General features: G+C 45.4%; 1 long non-coding RNA gene across 1 annotated transcript; it reads right to left on the bottom strand.

The window, feature by feature from the left end:
• Window positions 1-1187: 1187 nt before the first annotated feature.
• Window positions 1188-7461, bottom strand: LOC129047496 (uncharacterized). Its single transcript, XR_008509213.2, has 3 exons — window positions 7192-7461; window positions 4316-4438; window positions 1188-1456 (listed from the first exon to the last, which is right to left on the bottom strand). It is a non-coding gene; the product is annotated as an uncharacterized LOC129047496 (long non-coding RNA).
• Between the last annotated feature and the right edge of the window lie 5684 nt (window positions 7462-13145).

The following is a 13145-nucleotide window of genomic DNA, read 5'->3' as shown; positions in this document are numbered from 1 at the left end:
GATTCAGGAAGCGACAGTCAGTCTGGGGCAGGCAGGGCTGAAGTTCATCGCGAAGTCATTCCCAGCTTGGAGGCTAGAAGCGATGGTTCTACATAAATACTTACGGCCGCAATCAGGATTGCTCTGGGATCTCAGGAGAGAGTGTGGGGAGTACCCCTAAGTCTCTCCATCATCATTAACCTCCTCAGCTGTGCAGAAAAGGATGGCTGGGCTGGGGACACCATGTCACACAGTTGAGCTGACACCCACCCAGGCTGTGCATATCCTCAGTTGTTAACAAATGCTTCTATAAATCCCCCACAGTTCTGAATTCCAAGTTCTGTTGCTTTTCCAATCTTCATGTTTCCATCTGGCAAGATTTTTCTCCTTAAAACCAATCAAATTTGATGAAATTTGGGCTTCAGATGAATACTTAGAAAAAGAATTAAGTGATGGGTCTTTATTTCTCATTTCTTTTTGCAGCTGTTATTCCAAGTTACCAATTCCCAAAATAAACTTGCTTTTTTGCTTTGAACCAAGAATTTTACTTGACAGACAGATGATGTATAAACGGTGACCTTTCTGGATTTGCAGAATTCTTTGACTACATTATTTATCAGCCCACAGGTGCTGCATATAGCTATAAGATAGATATCAAGAAGACCAAAGAAGAAAATACCAAACGAAATTCATTTCTGTTAATTAATGCAGTGTCTCTGATGCTATTTTTCCATTAACCACATATCACATCTAGTGTGTGTGTATGTGTGTGTGTGTGTGTGTGTGACTTCAGGAACTCTGTAGGATTTCAAAACATGTTGTGAATCCTACCTTTTTTGAGATGAGGTCTCAATCTGTCACCAGGCTAGAGTGCAGTGGTGCAATCATGGCTCACTGCAACCTTAAATTCTTGGGCTCAAGTGATCCTCCCACCTCTGCCTCCTGAGTAGCTGGAAACTACAGGGACTCACCACCATGCCTGGCTATTTTTTTTTATTTTTGTAGAGACAGGGTCTCACTATGTTGCCCAGGCTGGTCTCGAACTCCTGGCCTCAAAGTAATCCTCCTGCCTTGGCCTCCCGAAGTGCTGGGATTGCAGGCATGAGGCACTGCACCTGGCTGTGAATCTTACCTTTGAGCCTCAGGCTTTGCAGTGGCCCTTCATGTTAGGGTAAAAAGTAAACAGCCTGGCCTCACTTTGCTTTAATGTTTTAAAGAAGTCTAGTTTATTTGGGAAGGAAAATGATGAATAACAATGAACTTTATTTTTGCATGATGCCTTTTTCCAAATACTTTACATCTGTTCACTAATGAGATGATCTTGGCGACCTTGAGAAGCAGCAGAAGTTAGACATGATGCCAACATCGACACCTGTGGAAACAGTCACAGAGTTGGCTACGGCTGGCCTGAGAAGATGTCACAAGCTGATGGTGACAAAGGAAGGTCAGGGCCCAAGTCTCTCTCCTGCTTTCCTTCCTGATGAAAAATTTTAAAAACAATTATTTTACTTGTATTGTAAGGATAATATTACTCATGAAAAAATTAGAAAATAGAGAAAGGCAGAGAATAAAAATCATTTTAGTTCTACCAGTTAAACACAATTTTTTAAACATCAGTTTTCCAGGTCAAAAGGGACATTTTTGAACCAGGAAATAAATGACTCATCTAAGCTTATCTTGTAGTGGATAGCTGCACCCAGCAATCTTGCATTAATTAAGCTGTCATATGGATCCTGGCTTGCAGTGATGGAGCCAGGTGTCTGCCCACACAATGTGAGCTGAGTGGCACCAAAAGAGAGCCATTTGTGCCCACTCCCTTCTTCTAGGGCCATTGTTAAGTCACCTAGGATAAGTAATCCTGTCTCCAGAAGGCAGATCCCCATTACCTATAGTTAGGTCTCATGGGATGAGTAACCCATTAGCACCCATTAACAGAGATGAGTTTCTCCAATCAACTGGCTCCAAACAAGGCTCTATGGAATGGGATATAGGGTAGGTAACTGTCTAAACTAGTGTGAGGAGTCTTTTCTAAACTATAATGGAGGGAGTGGGGAGTCTCTCTGGTACATGTGAGAAGCACAGTTAAGGCTTATTCTGCAGCTGCTGCCATTATTGCCACTGATGCCACCATCCTATGAGGGGTAGATTGCATTTTCCAAGGACAGAGATTCATGTGTGCTTTTGTCAAGTCCCCTGACCTCTAGGCTGGAGTTTCCCCATGGGAGAATGAGGGTATCACCTGCCTTGTGCTGGAGGTTGTCTGAGGATTCTGTGTGAGAACATTTGCTGCAGGTCACCCTGATAGCACAGGGAGAGAGTGGGGAGGAAGGAGCTGCTGCAATGTAAGATTCAGGAAGCCACCGTCAATCTGGGGCAGGCAGGGCTGAAGTTCAATGCAAAGTCATTCCCAGCTTGGAGGCAAGAAGCGATGGTTCTACATAAATACTTATGGCCGCAATCAGGATTGCTCTGGGATCTCAGGAGATCCCAGAAGCTCCTCCTATAATGTGACTGGTGTCCACCCACTGAGAGGTGGCGTCTGTTTTTCTTCCACTTGAATCTAGGGACAAGCCTATGGCTGCTCAAGTCACTGAAGAATGGTGGAAGTGACTGATGCTCCACGACTTCAGAGGCTAGATCACAAAAAGGTCAGAGCCTCCATCCACTGCTTGCATTGCTTTCCACCTCTCTTCCCCCTCCAAGCCCTCCCAATGCTTGCTTTCCAGCCAACATGCAGCGACGAAATCCAAACCAGTCCAAGTGGAGAGGCCACATAGGGAGAGGCTGATGACCTCAGCCAACAGCCAGCATCCACCACCAGACATGTGAATGGACAAACCTTCAGAAGATTCTAGCCTTCAGCCTTCAGGGCTTTCAGCTGAGGCCCCAGATGCTGTGGAGCAGAGTCAAGCCAGCCATCCTCTTGTCTCTGCTCCATAGAATTCCTCTGCCCTGATCGAATTCCTGACCCACAGAATCTGTGAGCCTAATATATGGCTGTTTTATGCCACTATGTTTGGGAATGGGGATGGCGGGGAGGTAATTGTTATGCAACCATAGTAACCAGAGCATAGGCAGCCATTGACACCTAACTGATGAAAGACATCGCAACCAAGAAAATCAAATAATCACTTTGTAAAAATATATCAGCTCTACTCTTGAGTTATGAACTCTGCAGTCTAAGAGCCAAGATAAACACCCCGCCCAAGAATTAGAAATTGCATAATTCCACACTTCATGTGTCTTTACTTGACTAATTCTCCACTACCATCCCCCTAAAGCCAGGGGCGTTCTAGCCAAGGTTGTCCAGGAACCACATAAAGGCCCCCAAACTGCAACCATAAAATCTATCCTCGCTTTCCTCTTCCTGGATCTCATCAATGGAAACAATGGTAGTGGTTTTTCAGAAGCATGTGGGAAGAAGGGCTACGAGTGCTATCATAGCAGATGTTAAGGTGCAGTCTTTAGACACGAACTCCCAAGAGTGTGTGCTGGCTGTCATGTCTAACATTTTTAAGTCAGCTAAAATTAGTGCATGTTTAAAAATGTTTAAAAAGTCCCCCTACCCCTCTCCCCATCCCCAGGAGTAATCACTTAACACTTGAGAGGACAGTGGCACATTCATCTGGCACAAGGCCCGGAATGAGACTGCCTGGCTTTGAATCCCAACTTTGCCACCAACTAGCTATGTGACTTTGGCTCCAGCTCTCTCATCTGTCAAGTGAGGATAACTTACCTCCCAGGTTTTTGTGAGTTAAATGTGTTACTATAGATAGAGTACTTAAAGTGTCTGACACATACAAGGTCTCAGTGTGGTTAGGCATAACTACCACTGCTGCGACTGCTACTATCACCATCCTCTTTATTACTAATAGGACTTTCTGTAGCTTTGATGGACTCAGGAAATGGCAAATGTTGGAAGAAACCCAACATTTCTTCCAGCGGTAGGGAGAGGATTCCCAGACCAGAGGGTGACACATCTGGGTCCACTGACACTGTGGGATGGGAGGGCCCATATCACAGCTTTGCCTCAGGCTGGTCCTATCCATGCATTTATTGGGGCTCGTGGGTTATTGAGCCCTTGGTGCATCTCTAGGTGTCACAAATCACATTTCGTAGCTTATTGCAGAAAAGTGAGAGCTAAACATGGTTCAAATATTTGATATAAGAAAAAAAATCGGCTGGGTGCAGTGGCTTACACCTATAATCCCAGCACTTTGGGAGGCAGAGGCAGGCAGATCAGTCGGGGTCAGGAGTTCAAGATCAGCCTGGCCAACATGGTGAAACCCTGTCTCTACTAAAAATAGAAAAATTTTTTGGGTGTGGTGGCACATACCTGTAATCCCCACTACTTGGGAGGCTGAGGCAGGAGAATGGCTTGAACTCGGGAGACAGAGGTTGCAGTGAGCCAAGATCATGCCACTGTACTCCAGCCTGGACGACAAAAGTGAAACTCCATCTCAAAAAAGAAAAAAGGAAAGAAAAAAAATCAACAAAACCTGTCATCATCCTAACAGTTTAGGAACTCTAACGAGTTGTGAAAAGAAAATGCACTTACCCAGTCCTTTTCAGGAAAATTCCTTCAGCTTTCATCTCTAGAACTCTATGAGGCTGTCCTTAAAAATACACCTAGTTCCTTCTGCTCACGTTCACCATACTTACTGGAGTTAAGGATTCTTCACGCAGGCAATCAGTAAATGCTATGGAGGGAATGTACCTGCAGCCTCCCGCAACCCACCCGCAATAGCAGCAGAGGTGGAAATCTACAGTTTGGTCTTCTCAATAGGGTGGCCCTTGAGGAGCAGTCAGCCTATCCCGTCTGAATAGGTAAATTATCTGATCTTGTGAGCTGAGCATGGCTAACGACCTAGAAATTTCCTTTTTATATCAACTCAGATGCTTTGGCTACAAACAGAAAAACCTGAATAAAAGTAGCTTGAATAATAAGAAAAACTAGGTATCTCACTTAATCAAGAGAAGGAGGAAGTCCCAGGGCTATTAGCTCTGGGATTCACAATGGTTTGAAGAGCCCAAGAGCTTTTTCATTAAAAAAAAACTTTTCCAATGTACACTCCGCCCCCAGACTTTCTCTTACATGCCATTGGTCAGAGTTGTGTCACATGAGCATGCCAAAACCAATCCCTGGCAAGGAATTACCATGATCATCTTAGACTCATTAGCACTCACCTAAAGACTAGCCCAGTGTGGGGACCTGGGAGAACAGGGAGGTCAGGTTTGTTGCAGTTAAGAAATTGATTTATCTTTCTTATTCCAAAAAGGCATCTTTGGTGATACATGCAGTTGGATGAGATAACATTTAATAGAATTAAATGATGATGAAGAAGCAAAGGAAAACAAGGCTACATAAAATCAACCCTGAAATATGATCAAGTATCAAAAATACACCCCATGCATCCTCTAAGTTTGCTAAGGGGACACCACAAACATGGCTTTAGCCATCAATTCAGGAAGGCTTTTCCAGGGTTGCAAATCGGTGACTTGTAGGCCAAATGCAGCCCCCAGATATATTCCGTTTGGGTTTTTGCAGTATTGTCTGTTTGTTATTGGTTGGCTGTCAGCCTTTAAAAAATTGGAATATTTTATATTTTTTAAAAAATACGTATTTCTGGCTTTTTTTTTTTTTTTTTTGAGAGGAACTCCCACTCTTTTGCTCAGGCTGGAGTGCAGTGGCACAATCTCTGCTCACTGCAACCTCCGCCTCCTGGGTTCAAGCAATTTTCCTGCCTCAGCCTCCCGAGTAGCTGGGATTACAGGCATGCACCACCACACCCAGCTAATTTTTTGTATTTTTAGTAGAGACAGGGTTTCACCATGTTGGCCAGGCTGGTCTCAAACTCCTGACCTCAGGTCATCTGCCCACCTCAGCCCCCAAAGTGCTGGGATTGCAGACAGCCACGATGCCTGACTATCTGGCTTCTCTTGTTTAAAAAAAATCAGAAGATGCAGCAGCACTAGGCCTCTTTCCCACCTGACGGGCGAAAGTAGCTGCCCCTCTAAATCTTACCTGTGCTCCCCACTTTTCCATGTGCCTTACCTGTTGCCTGCATTGTGCCCTGGGCCTTTGAGAGTGTGCCCGAGTTAGACAGCTTACAAGGTCCCTGGGATAGAAGCCAGCCAGTTCCTGACAAGCACAGATGAGCCTCCCCAAGTGACCACTGTGGACTGTAACACATGCCCTCAGCTTCATCCTCACTGCAGACCCCTGGAAGAGCTCCCAGGGATTGTCCTTTATTATGGCTTTCTACACAAACCAGGGGATGGAGATGTAGGGAGTGGGCATGTGGCAGATGAGAAAGGGGTAAAATGTAAGCCTGGAAGTATCTGCCACTCAGGGATTACTTTCCCAGGGAAAGCATCCACAGTTGCTTCCTGTTTTGATAAGGCTGGGTCTACTGCAAAAGAGGAATCCGTCCCAGAAGACATAAGATTAAAGAGAATAAATAGGAAAGCATTCAGAATAAGACTAGGTTTGGATAACGATTCTCACTGTGAGAACAACTTGACAATCTGCCACTATGCTGAACTCTGATTTTCTACTCAACAGTTAAAGAGGTTTTGGATTTAAAGAGATGCTGCCTGCCTTCTGATTCAGCCTTTCTTGGCAGCCATATGTCTCCTGGTCCAAAAATGTCCACTGACTCCAGCAAGGGATTAAGAAATTCACACAAGAATTTTTTAGTCACGTTATTTTAAATGTGAAAGGCTTTCTCTAGAATCAGGTAAAGGGGTCCCGAGCGGATGTGTGCACAGATGGATGGGGCTTATCTGATTCCCTGTCCATCCACGCCCACACACTCCTGGCTGTCAGGAAAGGTTAGATGATGACAGTGACTCAGGAAGCCAAGAATGTGAATTATGTGAAATGAAGCCTGGATCCGCCCATGTAAGGTTACGGCTCAGCCCACCACAGCAAGCCTGAAAAGGAGACGCCATCTTGCTTAAAAAAACAAAGGAGGGGGGCTGGACTTCGTAACACTTTTGTGTCTGTGAAATAACATCCATCCAGTTTGCTGGACAGAGAAACAGAGAACGAGAGGGAGAAATGAGACCTACCTAGCAAACTTGCTTGGACCCCCTGCGGCATACATGCCAGCACACCCCGCATGCCCACGGACCCACCAGTCTTTACCCCACGGGTCTACATCAGAACGGGGAAAGGCCTCCATGGAACTGGAGTGGGAAGCCACTTACCAAGATGTCAGCTAAAGCAGTTGGATATCCACAGTCACATTATATGCTTCACTGAGCTCTTCAACAGCAGAGCAGTGAGCACAGGCGCCTCCCCACAGTGCAGCAAGTAGGGACAGCTGCTGTCCTCTTAGGCCTTGAGCAGAGGGTGGGGGAAAGAGCCAAACTGACGCTGGCACCCAGCAGTTCAAGAAGAGCAGTTCAAGAGCAGGGGAGCTATAAGAAGAGCTGAGGCTAGGGCTGTCTGCCCAAGGTCAGGCCTCCTGCAGGCCCTAGAGTGGACCCCCAGGAAGCTCTGCCCCCTCCACCCAACCTCTTTGGTGCATGCAAGGTCCTTAGATGTATGTCTCTGAGGTTCATTTTGGCAAGAATTCACCAAAGCAGAGGTCCTTGAGGGAGAAGAAAAAAAGCCATGGTGTGGCAAGATAGCAGAGTGAGGAAGAACTAGGGCTCCAGAGGGAGACAGCCTGGCTTTGAAAGTTGGCTCCACCCTGTGTCATCTTGGATGATATGTTGAACCTCTCTTTGCTTCAGTTTTCCTACCTGTGAAATGGATATAATAATAGCCTATTCGAGGAATAGCAAAGGATTGCTATGGAGACAAAATGAGATAGTATGGGTAAATCTGGGCACAGTGCAGGGTACAAAGTGCTCAGTTACTGTGAGCTTCTTCCTGTTCCTAGCCTCCTCATCCCTGAAATGGACTTGAATATGCACAAAAGCATGACTGAAATTAACATATAAAACATAGAGCTTATCCCTGACTACAGTGAGTAAATGCAAGAAGTTAAAAGAGAGGATATCCCTGGCATATCTTGATAAAGTATAAAACACTATACAAATTTCAGAGTCCACTAAGAAGTAATTTTAGTAGTCCACTGAAGTAACTGCAAAGAGGCCTGATATTAATATTTTTCAGCATAGAGAAAAATAATCCAGCCAAAGTATGTTACATTCCTACCACATGCCTGTCACTACAAGGAGAAAAAGATACAATAATAATTATAATTATTAAGCTATACCTTTTGCATGCCAAGTACTGCCTACAAATAACCTTTCTTCCTCAAAATCCTTCAAGGTAGATTTTATCTCCATTTTAAAAGTGAAGAAATTGAGACACAGAGGTTAAGCAACTTGGCCAAGCTCACACAATCAATAAATGACTGAGTTGGGATTTGAACTTGAGTCTGTCTCATGAAAATGGTAAAGATAATAGCATTGATTGAATGTTTTCTAAATACCAGGCAATGTGCTGACCTTTCACCTGCATTGCTTCATTTCATCTTCACACCAATGCTATGAGGCAGGTACTATGATTATGCCCACTTTACAGATAAGGAAAGATTAAGAAACCAGCCCAAAGTCTCATAGTCACATAGAGGAAGAATCAGGCATCAAGTCCCTGGTCAGGGTGACCCCAAAGCCCAGGCACTTTCCCAGTCACCACACTGCATCCTTTGTGTCCCAGCAGCAAGGGAGACGTGACTGTTCTCAATGTGAAACTCTTCATAATTTCAAGGGTCCTAAGTACACGTGGACAGCCTGACTTCACCCTTTATGCATAAAAGATTTTGATTTCTTTCTCTGCACTACAAATGGTTCTTAGGGAGCATTTCCTCCTAGGAAAATGTGTTTAACATTCTCAGAAGGACTCTACTCTCAACCTCTCTTGAAAACCTAATAAACTCAAGGTCATGGAAAACATTGTCTCTAAGAACGTATGGCTAAAAGAGAAAGAGGCACTTAGTTAACTTGGATTTTGAAGGGTTTTACCAAGAGAACACTGGAGTGGTTTTATTTGAAGTAATTACAAGAACGTCAAGCCTTCTAAGTGGCACAAGCCTTGCATTTAGTGTAGGTAAGCCTGTCATTTGTTAGTGCTGCCAGTGGGATTCTTTTGTGGGCAGCATCTGCCTTAAGTGAAATCCTGATCCTTCAAAAGCACAACTTTCTTCAAGAGAAACAGGTGAAATAGGAACTGCCAAAATCCAGCGTTCCCTCCCCACACTCCCCCAACTTTTCTCCATATCAGCCCCCAATCTATGGTATTTACAAATCAAATCTCTTGTGTGTGTGTGTGTTTTTAGTAAAGATGGCATTTCACCGTGTTGGCCTGTCTGATCTCGAACTCCTGACCTCAGGTGATCTGCCCACCTCGGCCTCCCAAAGTGCTGGGATTACAGGTGTGAGCCACAATGCCCAGTCAAAATCACTTTTTAATTCTTCTACAAAGCATGGGCAAGAAGAAAGGTGTAATTGTCCTTCAGACATGTGCTCTCTGATACAGCAATCACAAACCACATGTGGCTATTTAAATAGAAATGAACTAAAGTTAGTTAAAATTTAAAATTCAGCTTGTCAGTCACACTAGCCACATTTCAAGGGCTTGGCAGTCCCTGTGGCTAGTGGCTATGGACAGCACAGATCTAGGACATTTCTATGATCACAGACAGTTCTTTGGGAGGAGTGCTGAGCTAGAAATTCCACTCAGGAATCTGAAAGGCCTGGAGCTTCTCCTATGGTTGCTGTTTGAGTTTCAGTTTTCCCAAAAGTAGATTTGAAGGTAAAGATTTAAGTGTGAGTAATTTATTCAAAAATTGCAGGGAGTACAAGTGGGGTGGTGGCACGGGGAAGGCCAGGCAGCCAGTAAACCTACTTAAACCTGTAGGAAACTGAGAAATGGTGTAAAATACTCAACTCAGAATTATCCCATCCAAGCAGAAGTGAGCTGGGGTATTTGTATGCAAACCCTGAGGACTGCTTCTAAGGCTGTGAATTTCCTAGTACTTCTGGTCTACCTGTGGGTAGGCAGAGATTTCAGAGATTGGGCTGGGAGTGAGGGCAGAAATTATCAATATCAGGCTGGGAGGCAGAGACTGGCAGAGGAAGTTGACCAGAGCACCCCCGCAAGTTCTGAGAGATGCAGATGCTGCATAACACCGTCTGGCTACAGAAATGCTTAAGGATCACCTTCCTCCCAGAATTTTGTCTAGAACATTATGTCCATGACCTTGATTTGTGTCACTCGAAGAGGAGCAATCCAGCTCCTATGGCAGGAAAAGCTTAGGGGATGTCAAGGGAGAGGGAAGGAGAGAGCAAAGAGAAAAAAGAAACTCAAGGATGCTCAGCAGGGCTGATTCTACATAGACTTAAGGGTGAATTGGTGGGGAAAATAGAGAAATGTTGTGCATCATCCTTAGCGTCTGGATTCTAGGTGTTGTGAGATGTACTGATACAGTTTGTCTGTGTCCCCACCCAAATATCATGAATTGTAGCTCCCATCATCCCCACATGTCATGGGAAGGACCCGGTGGCAGGTAATTAAATCATGGTGTGTGTGTGGGAGGGTAGTTTCCCATGCTGTTCTCATGATAGTGAATAAGTCTCATGAGATCTGATGGTTTTATAAAGGGCAGTTCCCCTGCACATGTTCTCTTGCTTGCCACCACGTAAGACGTGCCTTTGCTCCTCCTTTGCCTTCTGTCATGATTGTGAGGCTTCCCCAGCCACATGGAACTGTGAGTCCATTAAACCTCTTTCCTTTATAAATTACCTAGTCTTGGGTATGTACTTATAGCAGCATGAGAATGGACCAATATATGTACCATGAAGCCTACAAGCCCGATCAAACAGTGAGATGCCCCAAGTGTCCCGTTCATGCATTGGTGTGTCCTGGAGCACAAGTGCTCAAGCTCTCTGCCTGTTACTAAGAGCAGAGGGTGTGGAAGCCCAGAGCAGCCCCCTTGTTATGATTCGAATTAGCCTGCCAAAAAGATGTTGAAGTCCTAACCCCTATGGGTACCTGTGAATGTGACCTTATTTGGAAATAGGATCTTTGTAGATGATAGAATTAAGATAAGGTCATTAGCATGGACCCAAATCTAATACGACTGGTGTCCTAAAAAAGAGGGAAATTAGGACACAGTGGCCGCTATATACAGAGGGGAGACGATGTGAAGACACAGAGAACGCCATCTACAAGCCAAGGGTGCCAGAGGCTACCAGAAGTTGGCAGAGAGGCTGGAGCAGTTTCTCTCTCAGCACCCTTGGAAGAAACCACCCCTGCTGACACCTGGGTCTCAGATTGCCAGCCCCAAAATGTCTGTTGTTGACATCATCAGTTTGTAGTACTTTTTTACAACAGCCCTAGCAAGCCAATACACCCCTCTAAGACTCCTGCTCCTTATTGTTCTGTATCCAGGGAGCCCTCTCTAGCTGAGCAGCCGTGTGTGGAGGGGAAGAGCTGGGATTCCGAGCCACTTGCCTGTGTTTGCATCCTAGCTCTGACACTATTAGCTGTGTGACTTTGGGCAAGTTACTAAACCTCTTGGTGTTTTAATTTCCTCAATAGTAAAATAGAGACAAAATAATCATACTTAGCCTATAGGGTTTTTCTAAGAATTAAATGAGTTGAAATTTGTAAGGTGCTTAGAATAGTACCCAGCAACATAATAAACACTACTTTAGTGACGATTAAAATAAAGCCTCAGCTTTGAGGCCCTGGATTGGATCAACATGAGTTTGGGGATTTGTGGCCACAGAGGGAAAGCCAGGACCCAGCTCTATAATGGTCCTAGGTACTAGGGGGACAGCTCCTGCTTTGGTAGTAAGTCTTTTGGGCAGGAATTCTGGGAGGAGATGATAATTCAGGTTGTCTTAAAGTTGAATGGGAACAAACCTTGATCCTGCCTGCAACTCAGGCCAGAAAAAATCAGGAAGGTCATTCCAGGCAGAGGCAGCTCCCCTTGGTCTGCTTCAGACTTCAGCCTCAGCTACGATGGGCTCGGATCTGACGGTGCAGCACCCACCTCAAGTTACACCATGCACCCTTCTGATTTCTGCCTCTAGGGCCTCTTGCAAGCCAGGCCTGCAAGCTGGGGGAGGTTACATCCAGAGGCATCTCTCAGTGAAAGGGGATAGGAGCTGGCAGATAACCACTCCAGCCTCCCATCATTTGGAGGCATTGTGTCTGCTTCTGAGGGCTTGGTGGAATCCCTCACCCTGTCCTCCAGCAGTGAGCATGCACACACAGATTGGCTGTTCCTCCTCCCTGTCTCACGGTCCCCACTCTCTCATACCTGCCTCTAGGATCACCCCTCAAATGAACTGTTTGCATCCAAATCTTTACCTCAGCTCTGCTTCTGTGAGGGTCCTAATTAAGAAAAATAACAGGGGTAAAGATACAAAGTCAAGGGCCTGTGTACTTTGGAAGGAGAGCATGGAAGATACTAGAGGCCAGCTTGTTTTACTGGTATGGAAAGGTGCCAGTAGGTTGTTGAGAGTCCAGAGTGGTAGCCAGAGGGGCCAGATCACAGGGCCACTGTGTGCCAGGTAGAGATCTTAGCTCTGTCTTGTAGGCTGTGGGGGGCCACTGAGAAGCCAAGGGGCTCAGAGGGCAGCCAAGAAGGGAAGTGACCTTCTCAGAGTGCCTTCTCCAAAGATGGCTCTGCTAGCTCTTTGGAGGGTAAATTTGAGGGGGCAAGGCTGGGGGCATCAACATATATTAGGAGGCCACTGCAGTGGTCCAGGTAAGTGCTAGAAAGAACCTGAACTAGCAAGGTAGCCTGCAGATGGAGGAGATGGAGTCAAGAAATGGAGGTGAAGTTCATCTGTGGTGACTAACTCATCGCTGTTTCCCCAGGACTTTCTTGACTTTTGCACTGAAAGTCCCACATCCTGGGAAATTCCTTAGTCCCAGGAAAACTGGGATGATTGGTCACCCTAAATTCCATAGACTGGTTTGACTAAATCGTGGCAAGGGGTGAAGGGAAAGGGAGGAATCAAGAAGGTCAGGTGCAGTGGCTCACGCTTATAATCCCAGCACTTTGGGAGGCAGAGGTGGGAGGGTTCTTTGAGCCCAGGAGTTTGAGACCAGCGTGGGCAACATAGAAAGACCCCATCTCTAAAAAAAATTTACATTTTTTAAAGGAATTAATTTTCTATTTCAGGCTTAAGTA

The sequence above is a fragment of the Pongo abelii genome, chromosome 7 (assembly GCF_028885655.2).
Source record: "Pongo abelii isolate AG06213 chromosome 7, NHGRI_mPonAbe1-v2.0_pri, whole genome shotgun sequence".
In the NCBI taxonomy this organism is placed as follows: domain Eukaryota; kingdom Metazoa; phylum Chordata; class Mammalia; order Primates; family Hominidae; genus Pongo; species Pongo abelii.
This window is presented reverse-complemented; position numbering and strand designations above follow the sequence as displayed.